This window comes from Pagrus major, chromosome 17 (genome assembly GCF_040436345.1).
Source record: "Pagrus major chromosome 17, Pma_NU_1.0".
NCBI classification, from domain to species: domain Eukaryota; kingdom Metazoa; phylum Chordata; class Actinopteri; order Spariformes; family Sparidae; genus Pagrus; species Pagrus major.
Genome location: NC_133231.1, coordinates 9,331,424 through 9,342,482, shown reverse-complemented (window position 1 = coordinate 9,342,482; position 11,059 = coordinate 9,331,424).

The following is an 11,059-nucleotide window of genomic DNA, read 5'->3' as shown; positions in this document are numbered from 1 at the left end:
AGTCTTTTTGGTGTTGCTGTCCTTTGTACTTCTGTCTTTATGTTGATTTAATGGCGGAATATGGCACAAAAGACCGGAAACAATAGAAGAAATTATCAACTGTGGGTACAGTTGTGACATCATGACATACTGTTTCCTTGACCTTGATGAGAAACGTCATGAGGTCAGGGCAAGATGTAAAGGAGAAATCTTAACGACTTAGAAAATGACTGCATCTGATTTAAAGGGTTGTGTTGGTGTTTACACTGCTAGCACAGGAGCTATGAATCAGTACGGGCCGTGGGCTAGCTGGTTAGCATGCTAACTTCAATAGATATCTCTGCAACTCAATACATTATAATGTCAAAACTGTTACTTATTCACACTCTGTTGATAATTTTAATTAAATCTAGCATGTTTCCACTAAAATTCTTACGTATTGCACCTTTTAAACAAAAAAAAAAGACTCCATACAGCTCATCTAGTGTAATCCTAGTCTCAGTCCCAGAGATCCCAGCTGATTTAAAAAGACAATATTTACCCCCTTGAAGCAAAGTCAAGCTTCGGCTACTGCTTCTGATGGGGTGTGTGCTAACACTTTTAGCTTAGCAGCTACAGTGAAGTGTCTAGCTTAAATAAGGGTATACTTTCTTTTTTTTTTTAAACAAAAGTGTATGTGGGGTGAGTAGATAATGATGGGGCAAATGTATCCTTTAGTTTTCTTGTGTTTTGTCCATTTGCATGAGTTCTCTTGATTATCTGTAACACAAAGGCTTCTCTTTTCTTCAATCTCCTCTTTACATTTGAACTCAATTAAATGTGCACTACAAAATGTAATATGACAACTGGTATTTTGGTAATTAACTTTTTCTGACTATCGTCTTCACTCCCCTGACTGTGTGTTGTGACACCTGATTGAGCACCATGGAGAGCCAGCAAGAGAGACACACACACACACACACACACACACACACACACACACACACACACTCAGGGCATCAGCAGGAGAGAATTCTGCCTCGTCTTTTAGTTGATACAACAGAGGCAGTATGGAGCAATGTGTTGACTCAGCTGCTCAGCTACACCTCGGTTCACTTCATGATAGGTTCCTGTCATACTCTAGCATCTGATCTCTTTATATTCTTTCCAGTCTTACAGTGATCAGCATACAGTAGGAGTCAGTCAGGTCACGTTTTCTCTAGTGTCCTTCGTCATTTCTTAGCTCTGGGTGGGAAAAAAGCTCCATCTTGTAACCCCGTCTAAATACACACTCTTGTCACGTGAGGACCCACCACTGACTGTCAAGGCTCAACATGACTTTGCAAGAAGGCAGACATTAAAAATCTTTCCATAGGATTTTTTCAGGTCTGAGTGAAGCTCTCTTATCTGCAGACTGACAGGATTTCACTTCCTGCTATGTTAGCTAACCTGTTCTCAGACCTTTAGTTTGACTGTTTATGGACAAACACACTGAATACCATCATAACAGAGGCGAGTGTGTCGCCATATGTGTGTCCACTGATAACCTACATTGTTCAGTGTGTGTTCTCAAGATGACCTTTAACTGACAATGGCTCAGTTCATCTTGCTACACCTATCAGTACCTGAGGAAACACAGGTTAAACTATTACACTTAAAGTTAAATAGTGACAAGTTGATCATATTGAGTCAAGCCAACGATAGATTTTACAACTTTTGGAATCGTTTTAACTGACCTACAACCAACCTCTATTTTTTCCACATTCACGGTGGACCAATGAGACAAAACTAGATGAACATCAGTAAACTGGTTTTATGCTCTGCAGCACTGATCTGATCTGATACAGTCAGATCCATAGTGAGTCCCTTCTGTCTACACCTGTGAGATCTGATCCTTATCAAGGATGATTTTTTAAGACAAAAAGACAAAGACAAAAAAGCCTGAGTGCACTGACGTAAAACAACAGCTAAAATACCAGCAGCTTGTCACCCTGCTATGAAGGTTTTATGTCACCTTTGTATTTCTTTAAAAGCCAATGTAATAGATAGTTTGATCGATTCCTGATTGATCAGTAACTGAAAAGGCAATGGATAGTGAACATTTTGAAGGGACATTGGGCCATATTTCAAGGTAAGACAACAACATATTTGCTAACCTGTTGGCTTCTGTCAGACAACAGGTAACATTTGTATTCAGCAACTTCCAGCCTGACGTTACTGCTCGATAGGGTTATACATTACCATTACATTAATTCTAAAATATCAACACACGTCTTGGACACATTTATTTAAGCCCGGCAGTGAAATGGGTTGGATGTAATCAAATGTTAATATTAACTAGGAAGGAGTTAAATGCTAACATGAGCTAGTGACTTGAAATATGGCCCGAAGTCCCTCCAGATTTTCACTGTCCATCATCATTTACATTTATAGGACTTGCAACCTGGAACACAGCAGCATAACATCATCCCAGCATTTGAGTTTCCCACCCTGAGCATGACGTCAGAGAAAATGGCCGACGTGTGAATAAGGTCTATTGTTTTGTTGCATTTTAAACAAGATTTGACCCCATTGTTGAATGTAAACTTTCCCTTCTTTAAGTTTTTAAAAGGAAAGGTCAGCCTGAGCTCCTCAAGTGACATAGAATAGTCAATAGTTTTGTTGGACAATTTTACATATATATATTTAAACAATAATGTTGTATTGTGCCCAATAATGTTGTCATGAAAATGCTCTCTTTTCTCCGCAGAAACTACTCGTACTCTTTTCTGCCCTCTCTATATCAGGTTCTCTGGGAAATTCATAATAACCCTTAATAAACTGCATTACCCAGGGGGCACTATGTGACGCTCACCTGTCCCACTTCTCACTTGTCTGCTTTTCTTTGTGACATGAACCTTACAACAATGTTGGCCTGACTCCAAAAGGGGCACAAAGAGAAAACAAACAATAAACACTAAAATGAATGATGGGCATCCCAGCACCCCACACTAAAGCTAGTGTACATAGTCAACTATTCTTTACTCTGATGACTGAAATGATTGTCCCCTTGGTTAGAAAATGTTTGTTGTGAACATCAGCATTACCATCTGTCATTTGCTGTAGTCATTCAGACTTTAATACTTAATAATTTGCTGATACTGGCCGATACACACGCCAACATGTGAATATGGGGCCCTTTTACCCACTTCAAGCACTGCCTAGCCAGATCCATATACTGAAAGACATACCTCACACAGTATCCGCCCTCTATATTCCCTAGCTTCTCTAATTCTATCAGTGACGTGCCATTGACATGGAACAAAGTGACCTTTATTTAACCTCACAGAGACAATGTTACAGGCAACTGCTGCTTTATGCAGACAGACACCAGCAACAATATATGGATACAGTGCTGTAATAGAGCCCCTAACAATAAATGAGGTAATTATGCATTTTGATTTTGGCATTATTAGCTATTATGTGAGGATTAATGCCATTAAATTATCTTAAGTAATCTATTAAAGTCCACACACCTTAATATGAAAAAATAAAGGTAGTAAATTGTATCTCTCTTCCCTTTCTATCTCTGCCTTGTCATCACCAGTTGCCACTATATCTGCTGTCAAATTATTGTATTATAACACACACACACACACACACACACACACACCTTGAACTACAGTATGTTTGTGTGTGTGTGTGTGTGTGTGTGTGTGTGTGTGTGTGTGTGTGTGTGTGTGTGTGTGTGTGTGTGTGTGTGTGTGTGTGTGTGTGTCTTTCTCTATCTCCTGTGTTCTCACAGTATTATCATTTAAGAGGCTGATGCATGCCTCAGCTTTGTCGGTGTGTGACAGGAAAAAGTATAAATAGTCCCAGATCACCACTGGGACACATGCACTCACATATTTCTGCACACATGTATTGTGTATATATAGGGGTAAAGCTGACAAATCTAGGGGTAGTCAAACATACATAGAGACTGTGCTGTTACACTAAAATTATTTCTACACTAAGACTGTTTCCAAAATATGATCCTTCTTATCTAGTCAAGCTCTCAGTAGAGTTGTTAATGCCCTCATCTTTACTCCTGTCTTAGCCAAAGCTCACTACATATCCTGTAGCTGGTGCAGAATGCCACAGCTAGACTGATACTAAAAGCTTTGAAAAACATCACGCTGGTATTAGCTTCACTTCAATAGCTACCAGAAACTGGAGTCTCTGTTTACAGTGACAAACAGGCAGATCTGCGATATATGCTTCTCTGATCTATGAAACATCTGTATCAGACACAATGTTTAAATAACTTCACTTATTACATTTGCTGAATTTACAAGAAGGCCTGAATAATAAAGAATGTTTTCATAGACAGTGTTTCATCAAGTTTCTCATTACTCAACAAATTACAAAATTGAGAGATTTTATCAGGGAGTCTGGTGAATTTCTCCTCTTCATCTCCTTGCTTATGTTGACTTCAGTTGTTGTGGCTCTTTGGACCTATGGTATGTCGGTGTTCATGTTTGCTGTCTGCTGTAGCGTTTTCTGTAACATTTTCAAATTGTTGAACATTTTTGTCTATAACTATTAGATATAAGTTACCCTGGCCATTCAAAATAATACAAAAAAACATGAATGTAGCACACAATTTACTACGACGTCATTACATAGACTGACCCCTCAGCACCCCAACTGTGACTGACTTCCAGCATCCCTGCCCCAGACTCTGGAACAGCTTACCTAAGGACCTCAGGTTAGCTTGCTCAGTAACCACTTTTAAATCACTTAAAAAAAAACATTTGTATTTTTCATAAGGCTCTTGTAATTTCTTAAGGTAGCAGCTCAGTGCACATGTATATACAGTTTAGGTGCAATTCCAGTTTTTCTACACCTATTGCTTCATATAATTATTTTCTCTTTGTTCTGGTATCACTAGTCATTGGTGTTGTGTATTTACATTATGTTGTTTTCATTTTTTTTTTTTTTTACTTTATTCTATCTGTATTCTACTTTTTTAATTGCACAAGCACCTTGTAACCTTGGTAAGAAAGATAGAGATTTCATTAAAATGAATTAAATTCATATAAGCAAAAACAAATAATAACTCCCAATCGAAAAGTTGTTCCTTTGAAGCAAAGTTTTATAGTCAAGTAAAATCCCTCCCTCCTGCCCATACTGTGTAAAAAAATTAAAGTGCCTGACAACCATAAGACCAACAGAGTACAATCTGTTCCACGGGGAGAGGAGCATTGGGAGATACCTGGGGTACCTGACTGAGCCACAGAGAGCAGAGGGTCAACAGTGAAGTCAGTGGAAGGACAGTAATAAAGCACTGTACAACACATTCACCCCTCCTCCTTCTTTGTCTCATCTAAAATCTACGAATACACTTTACAAAGAAGAAAAACTGATGTTTATTTTGCTGTTTCTGTAAAGTTGACATGATTTCATCTTTAACATCATACTTTTTCCTCTCTTCCTTTTTTCCATGACCAATCGGATTTTGCTGCTCTGATAAGGTGTTTAAAAGACTTTTCATTTTACTGTTGTGTAAAAGCAGTTTGATGGTGGATCACAAGCAGTGTGAACATTTGAATCTGTCTCTGCGTAAGATCAAGAGTATAGTAGTTGTATTAACTTCAGGTGAAAATGGCTTCACAAAGGGAAATTACAAATGGCTGTCACACCATCATGCACACACGCTGATGTTTATGAAATAACATTGCTGCTGTTCTCCGACACGTACGTAAGCGCGTCACCCCTGCAACCATCATTGGTCACGTCCACACACCTAAGTTTATATCCCAAACAAATAGGAGGAGCAGGAGCTACTTATTCAGGTAAAAATAGAAAATACACACTTTTGACCAGGCAGTGTCTTGGAACATTCACACACACTCCTCTACTTCTGAACCGTCAGCTCAGGTAAGAACAGGTACTGTATGTTGGAGCAAGGCAGGATGGGAGTCTGGGTTAGAGGTCAAGGTTACCTTTCTGTGAAAATGTTGATTGTAAGGGTTTGTAAAAGGTTGTGCTGAAGGTTTTAGTGTCAGAGTAAAATGTTTTTGCACTATTGAAGACTGAAGGAAATACATGTGGCAGGTAGTGGAATTTACTGAAAAATGAGCTTTTAAATATGCTTTTGATGATAAGTGAATTTTATTTCATTTCTTTCTTGGGGCTGTATTGAAAACATTTAAGAAGCCCAGCACTGCAGTGATTCACATAATAACAGAGTAAAGAATGCAGGGCACGTCGACTGAACAGTACAATGTGAAGGACACTTACTAGAGTGGTTGAAATTATTTTGTAAAATCAATTTAAACCCAAGCAGAAAAGTCTATTCTCACTTCTATCTGTTGCTGCGGTGTCATCTGAGAAGTGGGGCTAATTTAAAGACATGATTTTAAAGACAGAGGCTTGTCCACAGTTTGACCTTGACTAATGTCATGCTAACTGATAGCTGCAATGACATTTTTTGACAGAGGACAGACACCATGATTGAAGCTTAGTGAAGAAAAACTGCATGATTCAGAGTCTCTGTGTTATCTTTGTTTTCATTTGATGTCTATTTCTTGAAAAGGCCGTGCAAACTATATATCTCTGCAACAAGTTACATGAAGATACTGAAAAAGTTATCAATCCAATGTTTGATTTTCTTGTCAAATGAATTAAACATGCACAAAAAACATCAAACTTGTTTTATCTATTGATAAGTTCACTTTGCTTTTGCTATACCGGGTTTAAATACAAGGCAGAGATGTTTTTAAAAGTACTCATGAATGGAAAACTAGTTTGAGCCAGAGAGAAGCAGAGTGACAGAGAGGAAAAGCACTGAATTTACAAAGAGCAGTTACTCTTACCTTCATGGAGGCTCAAGGGTGTCCAAGGCCAGTTAGAGGTGACATTGAGGACGGCAAAAAGTAACTTTGTATGTAATTTGAAAACACATTTTCAGTCATGCAGTTAGTTTCTAGCATTAGGAGGATGGTACAGTAAGTCAACTAAATATTATAATGAGTTAAATGTTTTTTATGCCTTTTAAAAAAGGGTTAGAGAACAGACTGTTGGCATTTACATAATACTAATACATTTGCCAATTTACTGAAACATTAATGTTTATTTCATGGCTTTACATATGTATCTATTTTTAAATGCATATTATAGAACTATGAATATATCCAAGAAGCAGCTTTTTCCCTCATTCGGATGCTACATAAGACATAAAAAGTGCAAATGAAGTTAAAAGTCAGAGAAACACAACCACAGTCTGATCTTTAGATACTGTAAAACACATGACAGTGTTTAGCCCACTGCGAGGAAGTCTTCTGGAGTCTGAGTGGAGTTGAAGGAAAGTTGTCTGGAAACCTGCTGCGTTTTGCCCCAAGAAAGAAATGATCTGCTGTTTACTCTATAAACACCCAGAATGCATCCCTGCTGACGAGACACTGACCTCTCACACAACAAGAACATTCTGCCTGAGGAGAGGCAGAAGTGTGTGCTTCGTTGTGTGTTTGCATGGGTGTGTGATCTTTTATTCTCTCTCACGGTCATGTTTTCTCTCTTCTGACTTTATCTGTTTCACTTTCTATCGGACTCTTAGTTGTGTTCAAGATGGGACATCTCACTGTTGTGACTGTTATGGCAGGTAAATAAAAGAGAAAAGAGATACTTTGTGCAAATGTACATATATCATTTCATGTCATCTCATTCAGTGTTTCCTGCAGAAAGTAGTTGGCCTTCATCAAAAAGAAAAAAAGCCCTTTGATTGTTTATTAATGTGGTCTCAAGGTCATGGATTACTCTTTTCTTTAGGAGCTTATGTTGGCTGTCAGTTACAGAAAGATATTATGACATGGGATATGATCCGGTACGATATGATGAGATGCGATGTCGTTACGATACGATACGATACGATACGATACGATACGATACAACATGACAAAATGCAACACAATACATTAAGACACAAGTTGTTATGATACGTTACAATACGATACAATATGACACGAAACAATACGATTCAAACGATAAATACAATACAATATGATTTTATTGCCAGTTGACACTGAAATTAATTTTGCATCCTTAGGCAGAAATGTACACAAAGCTTAAATATACAGTGACACATATGACACTATTCAAAGATGTACAGCGTCTTCACAAAACACAAACTGCACCAGTCACAATGAAAAACAAAGCAGTTAAAATGTTAAAATTCTAAGAAATGCAAGTCTGAGAATTTCTTACATACTTGAGTAAGATCATTGTCGTTATTAAGCCATATGAGTCTGATTGCTCGGGCATACGCATAGCACACTACAATTTACACCAAGCGATGCATGAACTGTTGAATACATTAAAGCAGATCATGCGTACCTACAAAACTGTCAGGTTCAAGCACCTAAAACATTATTAGAAACACACACAAAGAGAGTCAGACAAGGCGTTCAATTTCTTACTCGCGAGGAGAACGGACAGAGATGTGCACAGTTACAAATCTCCACACCGCTCTGAACACATTCGTCCGTTTCCTCTCTTTTTATTAATCAAAGGCGTTCCTCAAACACATGGGAGTGACTCACAGATAATCATACAACATTCATCATATCAACATCAAATAAGGTAAGGAAACAGATGTGGCGGTTAATGGTTGGCTGCAGTTTGCTTATCACAACAACTCCATATAGGGATGTAAACAAGGGCAAGATGCTCACGAGCTCTTATAGCGTAAGCAGATGTGATATTTTCGCTTCCTCATTCTACAGGATGTCTGAGTGTCTTTAAATGACACTCAGACATTTCTGCAGGCAAACAACATCTAATATAAAAGCACAGAAAGCATATATTTGTTACTGCATATAAAACTATATTCTATCAAAAACTCTTTCACATCATACTGGCAAAATGTAACAAAATTTCAGATGTTTGATTTTTTGAGAGAATTTATGACAGTACAAAGGCGCTCTTGTTCAGAAAGCACTCCATGACCTTGATACCTAAATTCAACTAGATTTTCAAAGAAAAAAATGACTGAATGACTGAACAACTCTGATTAAACTTAATTTCATTTGCCTGACTTTCTTGCAGTGCTCTTCACCCTGTTCATGGAAACTGAAGCAAGTAAGGCCCAAACTCTACTTTCACCTCATCTTGGTCTGATACTGCTTTGTTGAGAAACTGGTTAAGGAAGAAATCCAATACATTAATGTCTTTTGTCTCCATAACAATGGCCTGATAAAGCCACTTCTTAAACAAAACAGCAAACCTCTGAATGTCTTTGCAGCAGTAAGTTGTTTGCTGAAGAAGGCTGATGAATTTGAATACATCTCCCATAAGACTGCTAATTTCTAACTCATTTCTTGAATCATCCATTTTTTCTGAGCAAGCTGAAGTGAGACTGTATAACAGCTTGAAGTTTGCCACTAATTATCTTTTCCTTTTTTTTATGTCTCCTCTTCTTGTGTTTGGTCTGCAGATCCTTTTGTGTACAGTAAGTAAAGACACTCTTATCCCCTAATTCTTATAATCTACTGTATACAATCTATCATCTCACTCGTTTGTACAGATTATAAAAAGATTAGTGCAGATGATCATATGTTCACCTAGATTATTGCAAACTGCATATGCCTGATGGCAAAAGCAACCACTGCAAATGTGACTGTAAAATAGCAATGTGAAATAAGCATTTTTAAATTAAGCATTAATCAAATATTTGTTGATTCTCTAATTAATTTTAGGATACGTTTGGGTTGGAACTTCATATTTGTCAATTGTACCAGGACACTCTTAACCTCTAACATTATTGTCTAACAGACTATGACAGGCTACGAATCGGAGGCCTGATCTGTGCCTGCTTGTTGGTGGCTGGAGGCATCAGCGTTATACTTTGTAAGTACTGAATCCACACAGAAGAATTAGCCAGAATGGTAAATCCATGAAGTGAGTTGAGATTGAAATAAAAGACATTAGCTATTCATATTGAGTCATGCGGACGAGTAAAAGATTTTGTGTGCATAATTTATTTTTAAATCCCAGATTCAAATCTCAGAGCTGCCAATAAGAGCAGTAATAAAGACATATATAGTATATAGTAGAGTATTGAAGTGTATATAACCCCAGTAACACATCCTACTTTGCCTTCACAGACAACAAGTGCTCCAGGACGGAGAAGTAAGTTCTCTCTTATAACTCACTAGTGAAAATGTGTGCGCGTCTTTGTCTGAATTTTAACATCTGCCTTGCTCCTCCCTTTAATTGTCTTTCTCGCTTTCTTGTCTAACTGCCATCCCGCCCTCCTTTCTCACCTTTTAGAAAAGGGGAAGATGACAGCAGTGAAATCTGATATCGTACCTGACAATCCGGTTTGACCCAGGAAGAAGAGCTGACATGCAAAGGGGGTGGAGAGACTGGGCGCGGTGTGGGGGGTTTGGAGTAAACACACCAGCCCAGGTGATTATACCTGTACAGAGCAAAGCGCTGCTGAAATTGTCTTGAACATGTCATGAGTATGACGAAATAAATGAAGCCCCCGTCATGTGTTTCTGTTTTAAAACTGTGTCCAAATATATAAATCATGTTTGTCCCTCTGTCTCCCACATGTTGCTTAGTTTAGCCATCACCATCATGTTGCATCATTGGGAACATAATATGGTGTGTTTTTTGCATGTTTTACTGTACGAATAACTGTAGATTTAGATGATCCATGTGGTCAACCATTTCAATACTGACAAGTTTAGAAGAAAGTTAGAAACCTTTGGTGTGCACATCCAACATTAAAATAAAAGTCACCATGCTATACCAAATTTTAACATGTCAGTGCTTTTCTTCACATATGTAAGGCAACTGGTTTCACTCTATGACCTTTAATGACCTCAAACTTTACTACTGAAAAGGGCAGTTATTATACCATCTGGAGTTCCCATTCAGTTTAAAACACTTTAATTCTTATATGTGCCATAAGTCACATTATTATATTTGTATTACTTTGCATCTTAATTGTGGCCTTGTTGTGTTATGCCTCTAAGAGTTAACGCCACACAACTTACCTCACAGTGTGGAAGTAAATCTGGCTAACTCGACACTCTTTGACATCTTCGTTCACGACAAACAAACATTAATGCTC